Raw genomic sequence first — 10,212 nt, forward strand, 5'->3', positions numbered from 1 at the left:
CCAGGACCCTGGGATCATGACATGAGCCAAAGGCAGATGTTTAACCGACTTAGCCACCCAGGTGCCCCAAGAATAGAAAGTTTAAGTCTTCTAGAAATAATTACCCTGAGGTGTACCCTGGTGAGATAACAGCTCTGTCTGTGCAGTGGTAGATGCCTGAGCTGTAGTGCCCTTGGACCTAAGAGGTAGCTGCTCAGGGGACCAGTTTGCACTGCTAAATATATAGCTAAATGTATTTTTTTGTTTGTTTGTTTTGCTTTGCTTTTACCCTGAGTGCTCACAGCTTCACTTCAAAACTCCCTTCAGTGCTCACAGCCCATCAGTGAGGAGGCTGGGCAGTGGGTCAGGGCTGCATACTCCCCTAGCATGGGTATACTATGAGAGGCCCCCAGAGAAAGGCCCACCATCAATCCATCCCTGTGTGCTTGCACTGGCTTTTAAAAGCATTTCTACAATTGTGACAGTTTCTTCTTCTTCTTTTTTTTTAAGATTTTATTTATTTATTTGACAGAGAGGGATCACAAGTAGGCAGAGAGGCAGGCAGAGAGAGAGAAGAAAGCAGGCTCCCTGCTGAGCAGAGAGCCCAAAGTGGGGCTCGATCCCAGGACCCTGAGCTGAAGACAGAGGCTTAACCCACTGAGCCACCCAGCCGCCTCTGTGACAGCTTCTTGATGATTGTCAAATCAGAATGATGGGCACATGGCAATTCATTTTATTGTTCACTTTACTTTTGTGTAGTTGATTTTTTTTCACAATAAATACTAAAAAAAAAAAAGATTCTGTTATATTCATAGCTTATTTTACAACTGCAGCCATGAAAAGAAGAAAATAGATGTATTTTTCCTAACTCTGAGAGGATCTGACAATCCCTTTGTGTTTGTTTGGATTAATTGCAATAAGATCAGTTACAGTGTTGAAGAAGAAATTCAAATTGAACTTCCTGTAACAAACAATGAGGAAATAAAATTTCTCAAAACAAACAAGCAAAATAAGCATCATCGTCTCAAAATTAAGGGTAATATAACAATAGACCATTGTAGCTAAAGGTCAAGATGTAACTGTTGAACTTCTTAAATGCCCACTAGCCAGAAATCAATTTCATCATGATGAGAAACATAATCTGTCAAGAAGGACATTCACCCCAACCTGGCTAATGTTTACATTTTTAGTGTCCTCAACACATCTCAATGCTTAATGGAGTCCATCTTTGATCTTTATCTCTGTAACAAGCTGCAATGGCCAGTCCAGAGTTTTAAAACCTTAAAATGTCGGGGCGCCTGGGTGGCTCAGTGGGTTAAGCCGCTGCCTTCGGCTCAGGTCATGATCTCAGGGTCGTGGGATCGAGTCCCGCATCCGGCTCTCTGCTCAGTAGGGAGCCTGCTTCCCTCTCTCTCTCTGCCTGCCTCTCCATCTACTTGTGATTTCTCTCTGTCAAATAAACAAATAAAATCTTTAAAAAAAAAAAAAAAAACACCTTAAAATGTCTATGTCAACATCTCATCTGCCCAAGATTCCTATTATTAAAACATAAGACACCTCTGGTAACAATATGGAATTCAATTTGATCAAGGCTGACTCAGATTTTACCTTTTATACATTTTTTCTTTCTTTTTTAAAAAAAGATTTATTTATTTGACAGAGATAGATCACATGTAGGCAGAGAGGCAGGCAGAGAGAGGGAAGCAGGCTCCTTGCTGAGCAGAGAGCCCGATGTGGGGCTCAATCCCAGGACCCTAGGATCATGACCTGAGCCGAAGGCAGAAGCTTAACCCACTGAGCCACCCAGGCTCCCCTGACCTTTTACACATTTTTCTATTTTCTCTGCTCTAAGTCTGTAACGTGGAAAACCTAAGAGTGGGAAGGCTTGGAAGAGATTAATACTAGGTGAGGGAAGTTTCCCTGTCTTGAATATTCCACACAGCCCTTACAGGATCATCAGGAGAGCTGGCAGCAGTGAGATTTTGTGTCAATAATACATGTGCCAGTAAGAAGTGGGTTCTGATCAAACTCCAGAGCCATCTCTGCTTGGGTGTGGAAGGCAGACTGTGAAATTCTCTAGGACTTTCAGACAATTCAGGAATATGGAGGTAGTCTTCAAGAAAGAGGTACTGAAGTTCCTGCTAAAAAGGCCTATGGACTGTGGGCTCTGCAGTGCCCTGATGCCCCAAGTATGCAAAATGCATTTGTGAAATATAGTGAAGGTCTTCTGAGGTTCAAGAGACATCTGTATGGCAGGGGAATCAAGGAAAGTGGTAAAAGTTTGAAATAGTTTCTGTGAGGAATAGGAGAAAAATGTGACAAAGCATTTACCAAAGGACTGGGGCTATGAGGAAGAATAAGTTGAGGTTAGAGAATTTTGCCTGATATTCTCAGCAACTTGCATTCAAGGGCTGAGAGGATGGATGGAGGAAGACTAAGGGACGATGGGAGGCAAAGGGGCAAGGGTGCTGAGAACACTGATGAGACAGGGAGTGAACAGATAGAACACAGGATCTAGGCTGAGTTAAAAAAGGAGAGAAGATGGAAGGGTAGGAAAATTGATGGGAAACACAGAGGCAGTGCCTGGGGGCTTAACTAGATCGAAGGTCAAGTGAAGGACTAAGATGTGGGAGAGCTAGAAGGTTTTGGCCAGTGAGCAATTTACTGGAATTCTGTGTATCAGAGGTGGAGCCACATAGACGTGCAAAGATCCCCAGGTGTGGCTCTGGGAGGAGGTAGTTGTTATGGGATAAAGGTCATTGTATGTATCAAGCCACCATGAAGCTACAGTGTGGGATGACTAATCCATACGGTTGTTAACCCTGACGACAGCAAAGAAAAAGACTGGCATGAATTTTGGAGAATACTGAAATGTTGACAGCTGACTGGCTGCTTTTGTTTGAGAGTACGGGTCCCAGCCTCTACTCTCCACCTGTTGCATTCTGGCATCCTGTTCGCCTGTTCTCTGAGTATTTCCTACCACACCTACTCCCTCATACCCCACCCCATCCAGAAGGAAAGTCCTCCCCCAAGAGGCCTCTTGTCATTCTACGGAAAACCAGAGTATGAGGCCTCTTGTCATTCTAAATTAGGAAAGAGCAATTGAAAGGACCTGATGTAAATATCTCATATATTCAGAAGAGAAATAAGTGAAAATGACAATAATTTATAAGGAAGATGAATAGTTTATCATCATGAGTCAAGAAATCGGGACATTTATTGCAGGTTTACTTTGTGCTTAGCTTAGAGTTTAAATGTATGGGCTTTGCAGTTCAGCAGTCCAAAGACCAAACCTGCCACTTAATAGCCACATGAGCAGGACAAATATTACTTTACCTCACGAAACTTGAGATTGTTGTCTTAAAGTTAAGATAATACTTCCTACTGCACAGAGTGGCTGTGAAGATTAAACTAGAGGTTTCTTTTAAAGTATAAAGTACTGAGAATAATCAGTGCTCCATTTTGGCTGGCTATTATGACCATTCTTCTCCTTCCTCTGCCCTGAAGCATTTTTCTCACAGCCTCCTCTTTCCTCATTCGAGAATGAAGAGAAATCCATCCACATCTAGTGTTTGCCAAGGCGTGTGATGGATCCAACTTATTCCAACTCAGGCTTGTACGCTGCTCTTCCTCGCTTGTGGTTCAGTGATGTTGATGGCTGAGATCCACCATCACAGGAGTGTTCATACCATGGCAATTGGACATACTTACAGAGTGGGGGAGGGATGGTGATGGTAGTGGTGGGGGAGTCAGACTCCATTTACCAGCACGCTACTGCCCTTGGTTTTCAACTCATGTTTTCCCTTCTCAGGTCTGAAGCTGATCTGCTGGGCAGCTCCTAGCCCATTCCCAGCTTCTTGCAAGTTTTCATCTAGTGAGACTCCCCTGGCCTGAGAAGGTATTTTTCCTGGCCCCCACTATCTCTATCGCCCTTGGACTTTGGTGGGCTCTGTGAAAAACTACAATTGCCAGACCTCTATTTTCACAGCTCTTCATGTCTCGGTGTCTCTACAATGTTTACAGAGGAGACCATGAAACCTCCAGTATTACCCCCAGTTCCTGCCTAGTTTTTATTGTGGAATTTGAATGTTTTTATTTAATTTTTGGAGGGAGGGGCAGCAAAAGCAATGTTTATGGAGAGTACAAAACTCCCAAAGTTGGCGGGGGTTGGGGGGAGACCCAAGAGGGTTGCCCAGAATTTGAATGTTTTTAGAAAGAGAAGGAAGGCAGAACTAGGAGAGAAGATTTTGGCTTCCTTAACCCATGAGGCAGAAGGCTGGCTAACGTTTCTTGTTGCTGCAGCCTTTTCTTTCTTCATTCAGGACACGAGGAAGGGTTTTTATTGCCTGACTTCTTGCCCACAAGTGACACTCTTTCCCTGGTGTCATAGGAGAAGGGAGCAATTGATTAAATTTTCCCATTTTCAACGGACTTATACTTAGTGGAGTTTTCCCCTTGCTTCTGCCCATAGGTAAATTATCAGTTTCTTATTTTGATCTTGGTATTCATCTTCTTTCTTCTTAAGTATTTCATTTGGAAGTTGAAAAAGTTTATGCCAGGATCTGCTAGTTAAATGCCATTTTATGTTGGAAATCATCCTAACAGAAACTCAGTTTTACTTACGAACTCTATTATTTTTTTAAAAGATTTTATTTATTTATTTGACAGAGAGATTACAAGTAGGCAGAGAGGCAGGCAGAGAGAGAGAGGAGGAAGCAGGCTCCCTGCTGAGCAGAGAACCCGATGCGGGACTCAATCCCAGGACCCTGAGATCATGACCTGAGCCGAAGGCAGTGGCTCAACCCACTGAGCCACCCAGGCGCCCCCCACAAACTTTATTTTTGTTCCTTTTTCATGCCGCACCCAAAAACTGTTATTAAATAGGATTGTTTTGTATTATTTTTCCTTATAGGAAGTACAAATGGCGAAGACAAAATCCAATTTAACCTAGAATTTCTAGGAATTTTTTGTGCCCTGAATAAAAAGATTCCTCTGACATACCCAATTAATTAATAGAATTATGAACTCTGCCTGGAAGGAGAGCTGAGAGCTAGGGAATACTCAGGATCTATTATAATTATGTTTTCAAAAATTACCTTTTAATCAGAATAGATAAAATCTACTTCCAAATTGAAATTTAAACCGCCCCCCCCACCACAAAAACTAATAGATTTAGGTAAGGAACAAAATCAAGTATTTTTTGGCTACCGTCTCCCAGAATAATTCCTGGCAGAGAACAATATTATTAAAAGCTATGCCATAAAGTCCTGTATTTTAGGGACACCTTTAGGAATGATTATTACACAATTGATTGTAAACTTTTTCTCAGTCAGAACTCGTGATTAGATAGTGAACAGAGAAGGCAACCTTATTTAAAGATAGGTCTTGTGTTATGGAGTTCTGGGAACTATGTTTGGGAGCCGGAAACAATAGGAGTGAGAGTCTACACTTCTCTCTGAATTTCTCAGCATTGGGCAGTCTAGGAAGATAAGTTATGTCAGTTTGGTTTACTTTACTGTCTTGCTGCCAGGTTGTGATTAGCTGTCAAGAAGAGGAACATTCCTCCCAGGGGTGAGTCACCAAGTTTAATTGTTCCTAAAGGAGTAACTAACCTTCCCTTAGATTGGGGGAGAGCCAGGGGAGTGTGAATGCTCAGCTTTGTTAAACAAATCCGAATCCTTTTATATGGCAGTAAGTGCCAGTTTGGGTTCATCAGGAGCTTGGCAGGCCAAAGTAAACTCATTTTCATCCTTCCAGGAGATTGGTAGAAGAGAGGGAAGCTATTGATAGTTATTTTTGGTTTAATGAGATGTGACAAAGATAATCATGATATTCTTCCAGATGAATCTAGGAAATGTGATGTGGAAAATAATACAGTGGATTATATGGGTTAGATTCTTATGTAATTTATTTATTTATTTATTTTAATTTTATTTATTTATTTGACACAGAGAGAGAGAGAGATCACAAGTAGGCAGAGAGGCAGGCAGAGAGAAGGGGGGAAGCAGGCTCTCCACTGAGCAGAGTGCCTGATGAGGGGCTCCATCCCAGGACCATGAGATCATGACCTGAGCTCAAGGCAGAGGCTTAACCCACTGAGCCACCCAGGCACCCCAAATTCTTAGGTAATTTAATAACAGTGGTCAAACCTCTCTGATTAAGCAACCCATGTTGACTTGGGGGGTGATTTTTTTGTTTTTGTTTTTGATGAGGATTCATGAAATTCTCATATTTTTATTATCTACCTTCATGAAGACCTAGAAGAGAGGCTTACCAAATAGATGACTAAAAACTGGAGGAATGGATTACAGGTTGAATAATAGAATCAAGATCTCCACAGACTCCATGATAGACTCTTTTTTCTTTTTTCTTTTTTTTTAGTAAAATATATTTTCTTATGGTGACAACAATATATATATACATTCACATGTAATATAAATTATATATATATATACACACATGAATGTACACACATACATGTATATATGAATGCGTGTAGTATACATTATATATCATTATATTCATATTATATACCACATATAACCTTTATAGTTTGTTATAGATCACTATTGAATTTTTATTTTTTTCCTTTGTTTAAAAAATTAACATATAATGTATTATTTGCCCCAGGGGTACAGGTCTGTGAATCCATCAGCCTTATGCAATTCATAACATTCACCATAACACATACCCTCCCCAATGTCCATAACCCAGCTACCCTATCCCTACCCTCCACCCCCAGCAACCTTCAGTTTGTTTCCTGAGATTAAGAGCCTCTTATGGTTTACTCTCCCTCCCGGTCCCATCTTGTTTCATTTTTTCCTTCCCACCACACCCCCTGACCCTGCCTCTCAAATTCCTCATATCAGAGAGATCATATGATAATTGTCTTTCTCTGATTGACTAATTTTGCTTAACATAAGACCCTCTAATTCCATCCTCTTGTTGCAAATGGCAAGATTTCGGGGGTTTTATGGCTGCATAGTATTCCATTGTATAAATATGCCACGTCTTCTTTATCCATTCATTTGTTGATGAACATCTAGGTTCTTTCCATGGTTTGGCTACTGTGGACATTGCTGCTATAAACATTCGGGAGCATGTGTCCCTTCAGATCACTACATTGGTATCTTTAGGGTAAATACCCATTAGTGTGATTGCTGGGTCATAGAATAGCTATATTTTCAATTGTTTGAGGAACCTACATACTGTTTTTTGGAGTGTCTACACCAGCTTGCATTTCCACCAAAAGTGTAGGAGGGTTCCCCTTTCTCCTCATCCTCACCAACATCTGTGGTTTCCTGACTCATTAATTTAAGTCATTCTGACTAGTGTGTGGTGGTATCTCATTGTGGTTTTGATTAGTATTTCCTTGATGCCAAGTGATGTGGAGCACTTTTTCATGTTGGCCATTTGGAGGTCTTCTTTGTAGAAATATCTGTTCATGTCTTCTGCCCATTTCTTGATTGGATTATTTTTTCTTTGGCTGTTGAGTTTGATAAGTTCTTTATAGATTTTTGGATACAAGCCCTTTGTATGATATGTCATTTGTGACATTTGTCAGGTGTCTTTTGGTTTTCTTGACTATTTCCTTTGTTGTGCAAAAGCTTTTGATCTTGATGAAGTTCCAATAGTTCATTTTTTTTCCCTTGCTTCTCTTGCCTTTGGCACTATTTCTAGGAAGAAGTTGCTGTGGCTGAGGTCAAAGAGGTTCTGCCTGTGTTCTCCTCAAGGATTTGAATGGATTCCTCTCTCACATTGAGGTCTTTCATCCATTTTGAGTTTATTTTTGTGTGTGGTCTAAGAAAATGGTCCAGTTTCATTCTTCTGCATGTGGCTGTCCAATTTTCCCAACACCATTTGTTGAAGAGACTGTCTTTTTTCCATTGGACATTCTTTCCTGCTTTGTTGAAGACTAGTTGACCACAGAGTTGAGAGTCTATTCCTGGGCTCTTTATTCTGTTCCATTGATCTCTGTGTCTGTTTTTGTGCCAGTATGATACTTTCTTGATGATGACAGCTTTGTCATAGAGCTTGAAGTCTGGAATTGTGATGCCACCAACTTTGGCTTTCTTTTTCAACACTCCTCTGGCTATTCAAGGTCTTTTCTGGTTCCTTATAAATTTTAGGATTATTTGTTCCATTTTGTTGAATAAAATTGATGGTATTTTGATAGGGATTGCAATAAATGTGTAAATTGTTTTAGGTAGCATAGACATTTTCACAATATTTGTTTTTCCAATCCATGAGCATGGAACATTTTCCCATTTCTTTGTGTCTTCCTCAGTTTCTTTCATGAGTAATTTATGGTTTTCTGAGTACAGATTCTTTGCCTCATTGGTTCCTAGGTATCTTATGGTTTTGGATACAATGGTAAATGGGATTGAGTTCTTAATTTCTCTTTCTTCTGTCTTGCTGTTGGTGTATAGAAATGCAACTGATTTCTGTGCATTGATTTTATATCCTGATACTTTACTGAATTCCTGTATGAGTTCTAGCAGTTTTGGAGTGGAGTCTTCTGGGTTTTCCACATAAAGTATCATATCATGCAAGGTGTGAGAATTTGACTTCTTTGTTGATTCAGATGCCTTTTATTTCTTTTTGTTGTTTGATTGTTGGGGCTGGGACTTCTAGTACTATGTTGAATAGTATTGGTGATAGTGGACAGCCCTGCTGTGTTCTTGACCTTAGGAGAAAAGCTCTCAGTTTTTCCCCAATGAGAATGATATTTGTTGTGGGTTTTTCATAGGTGACTTTGATGATATTGAGGTATGTGCCCTCTATACCTACACTGGGAAGAGTTTGATCAAAAAAAGATGCTGTACTTTGTCAAATGCTATTTCAGCATCTATTGAGAGTATCATATGATTCTTATTTTCTCTATTATTATTATTATTGGCTTCCTTTTTTTAAAAGATTTTATTTATTTATTTGAGAGACAGAGATCACAAGTAGGCAGAGAGGCAGGCAGAGAGAGAGGAGGAAGTCGGCTCTCAGCAGAGCAGACAGCCCGATGCGGGGCTCGATCCCAGGACACCGGGATCATGACCCGAGCTGAAGGCAGAGGCTTAACCCATTGAGCCACCCAGGTGCCCCTTGTTTTCTCTATTATTAATGTATTGTATCACACTGAATTGTGGATGTTGAGCCAACCTTGCAGCTCAGGAATAAATCCCACTTGGTCATGGTGAATAATCCTTTTAATGTACTGTTGGATCCTATTGGCTAGAGTTTTGGTGAGAGTTTTTGTATCCGTGTTCATCAAGGATGTTGGTCTGTAATTCTTTTTGATGGGGTCTTTGTCTGGTTTTGGGATCAAGGTAATGCTGGGCTCATAAAATGAATTTGGAAGTTTTCCATCCATTTCTATTTTTTGGAACAGTTTCAGGAGAATAGATATTAATTCTTCTTTAAATGTTTGGTAGAATTTCCCTGGGAAGCCATCTGGCCCTGGGCTCTGGTTTGTTCGGGAATTTTTGATGACTGCTTTAATATCCTTACTGGTTATGGGTCTGTTCAGGTTTTCTATGTCTTCTTGGTTCAGTTTTGGTAGTTTATACGTTTCTAGGAATGCATCCATTTCTTCCAGATTGTCAAATTTGCTGGTTTATAGTTGCTCATAATATGAGCAGAGGAGTTGAGAGCTCGGGGCCCCACTCTTCAGTGCACCCTCAGAGAAAAGCAGTCAATCCCTCCCATCTCCCTGGTCTCCGGCGCACTCCGTGCTCACTTGACCTGTGACCAAGCGTTTCTATCTCTGGTGCATGGCTTTGTTTGGAGTCTCCAAACCCAGAAGATTCCTGTAGTGTGCTCCCACACCTCTCCTCCTGAGGAGGAAGGAGGGTGTCTCCCCAGATCTGTCACTTGTGGAATCCCAGCTCGAAGATCAGTGGCCCGATTGTGCCTTAGATCATGATTTAAGATAACTCTGAGCTGAGAGCTCACTCCTCAGCTCCATCTCTGCTGCCAGCTTCCCTGCTCTGATACCTGGGAGCCCTGCTACATTCAGGCAACCCTGGTCTTTCTGTGTCCCCACATGTCCTGAGACCACACTGTTCCTGTGAGGGCTCCACCCCCTGCTTAGCTCCTGGGGTAGCGTCCCTCAGTGGAGCAGACTTCTAAAAGTTCTGGTTTTATGCTCTGCTGCTCTACTGCTTGCCAGGAGCCGGCCTCTCCCACTGTGGTCTATCTTCCTGTATATCACCTCAGATTTATTTCTCCGCATGTCCTACC

General features: G+C 41.3%; 1 non-coding gene across 1 annotated transcript; it reads right to left on the bottom strand.

Moving 5' to 3' along the window:
• Positions 1-286: 286 nt before the first annotated feature.
• On the bottom strand, positions 287-421 carry LOC122898305. Its single transcript, XR_006382974.1, has one exon. It is a non-coding gene; the product is annotated as a small nucleolar RNA SNORA42/SNORA80 family (small nucleolar RNA).
• Positions 422-10,212: the final 9,791 nt, after the last annotated feature.

This window comes from Neovison vison, chromosome 1, assembly GCF_020171115.1.
Source record: "Neovison vison isolate M4711 chromosome 1, ASM_NN_V1, whole genome shotgun sequence".
Lineage (NCBI taxonomy): Eukaryota > Metazoa > Chordata > Mammalia > Carnivora > Mustelidae > Neogale > Neogale vison.